Genomic DNA, 2,500 nt, shown 5'->3' with positions numbered 1-2,500 from the left:
TACGCAAAGATCATGTAAAGAAAACGGGGAGGAAAACTCGGTTGTTTTTCATATGCAGTGGTAGGAAAATCATTCAAAAACAAACTTTTACACAGTAATATGAGGAAATTTTGAATGCGCTTATTGCATAGAGATACAGACTGAGTTTCACTTCAGTAATCTACAAATATAAATGTCAGTGTTCTCTTGTTTACATTATACCGTTTTTTTTTTTGACAAGAACAACTGACGAAAGTCTACGCAGTTTTCTCTACAAGAATAACAGCGAGAAAAGCGCTACTTTGTCGCAAATATTCTATGACAAATATTTGTTCAGAAATCAAAAGGCTACATTAATTAACAGCACACACCAGGGCTACTCCTTAGTATAACGCTTAGTTCAAACGGGGTTAGAAAACTCGGTTGTTTTTCATATGCAGTAGTAGGAAAATCATTCAAAAACAAACTTTTACAAAGTAATATGAAGAAATTTTGAATGCGCTTCTTGCATAGAGATACAGACTGAGTTTAAGCTCAGTAATCTACAAATATAAATGTCAGTGTTCTCTTGGTTACATTATACCGTTTTTGTTTTGACAAGAACAACTGACGAAAGTCTACGGATGAGGGCCAGTCTCGTGCTTTTCAAGTTGCAATTGCCTCGTTCATTCCCAAACTAATTCTGGGTAATTCTGCCATTCCATGACAAGGGAAGACCCCCGGCTGTCATTTTGTCGATTTTTTTACAAGTGTTTGGCCACCCAGTCCTACCAGCAAAGTACAGCATCGATTGGAGATTTTAGCTTTCAAAACTTGCCCAAATTGTATCGGTAGGTCCTGGAATTCGTGCACAGAAAGGCCAGAGAGACAATTTCATTCGTGAACCGCCATGTTTACAACAAAGCATTTTAGGCGACCCAGTCTGCGCGAAACCATCTCTCGGAGAACTAAGACCATAAGTGGTTGTTCTAAGTCTATTTAGAAACAGAATGTAATTTCCGCGAAAAAAATCATGCATAAGAAGGGGACGGGAGAGGAAACGTATTTTTCATATAAGGAAAGAAGCCCTTTTTTTCGAACAAAAAAAAGCAAAAAAAGTAAAAAAACACATACTTTTATCAAGTAATACGAGGAATTTTTGAATGCGCTTATGTCATAGAGATATTGAACTTGACTTTCGTAGTAAGAGGACAGGTAATCATCAAATATAAATATCGTTGTTCTCTTATTTACGTTATTATACCGAAATGAAAGCACATCTTCGCGAATTTTCTATGATAAAAACTTGCTCAGAAATCCAAAATCTACGTTAACAGCACACACCAGGCCTACTCCTGAGTATCTGGCTAGAAATCATTTCCTCTGGCCGCGCTTCAGCCATTCGATGAGGGCCACTCTCGTGCTTCTTAAGTTGCCTCGCTCATGGCCAAAAAGAATTCTGGGTAATTCTGCCATTTCATGACAAGGGAAGACTCCCAATTCTCATTTTATAGTTTTTTTCATAAGTGTCGGGCCATCCAGTCCTACCAGCAAAATAACGCATAGATTGAAGGTTTTAGCTTTGAAAACTTGCCCAGATTGTGTCGGTAGGTCCTGGAATTCGTCCAAAGAAAGGCCAGAGAGACTACTTCACTCGTGAACCGCCATGTTTACAACAAAGCATTTTAGGCGTCCCAGTCTGCATGAAACTATCTCTCGCCTCTGTCTGAGAAAAGACCAGACACGTACGGTTCTTACTTTACGTTTATGCCTATAAAATACACTGAAATGTCAATTGCTGGTACAAAAAAAAAAAAAAAAAAAAAAAAACCAGCATGTTAATTTCTTTTGGTAGGCTACGTATCGGAGGGTCAGAACATATACGCATGCGCGGACGGAATATTTGAACAAGAGAGAAAAACGCAGTACCTCCAGACATGGCGCTGGAGCGTCGTACCAAACGAGTCTTCCCGGGATTTCGGCCCGGCCGTGCGATCGCTCTTGGACGCAGTTGGCCCTTCGCTGCTTTCTGCTACCGACCTTGCCTCCCGGTACGGCATTGAGGGAGAGATATGTTGGCCCTAAACCATATGAGAGAAATCCCACGCCTACTCACAGCTCAAGACGGCCCTTGTCAATTTAGCGTAAGAATTCGATGGCTTACATCTGCAAGGGAAAATTATTTTATGTGTCATATGGTAAGCACAGAAGTCGCAGATTACAAAGTGTACGCACGCATAAACTTTTATTATTTCATCTTGAATGTCAGAATAACTACAAGAGCTAATATATTTGAGACATTGCATTTACAGCTAAAATACATAGCATATACAGGTACATAACTAAATACACAATATTTAAAGATATAATAATTAAAAAGAAAAGCCGCTGTAGAAAATGTGGCCCTCGATTCTTTTTTAAGACCGGTAAACTCAGTGGTACGGATAAAATCAGATAGCACATTCCGCAACTTAGCTTACACGTAAAAAAAAGAACTAAGACCATGACTGGTTGTTCTGGGTTTATTGAGGGACAGAATGTA

At 39.3% G+C, this 2,500-nt stretch overlaps 1 protein-coding gene across 1 annotated transcript in view; it reads right to left on the bottom strand.

The window, feature by feature from the left end:
• Positions 1 to 2,500, bottom strand: part of LOC138032602 (uncharacterized) — a 77,353-nt gene that overhangs the window by 6,912 nt on the left and 67,941 nt on the right. The window lies entirely within an intron of this gene.

Source organism: Montipora capricornis, chromosome 2, assembly GCF_036669925.1.
Source record: "Montipora capricornis isolate CH-2021 chromosome 2, ASM3666992v2, whole genome shotgun sequence".
Lineage (NCBI taxonomy): Eukaryota > Metazoa > Cnidaria > Anthozoa > Scleractinia > Acroporidae > Montipora > Montipora capricornis.
The sequence above is the reverse complement of the archived record's forward strand: the minus strand, read 5'-3'. Positions and strand labels throughout refer to the sequence as shown.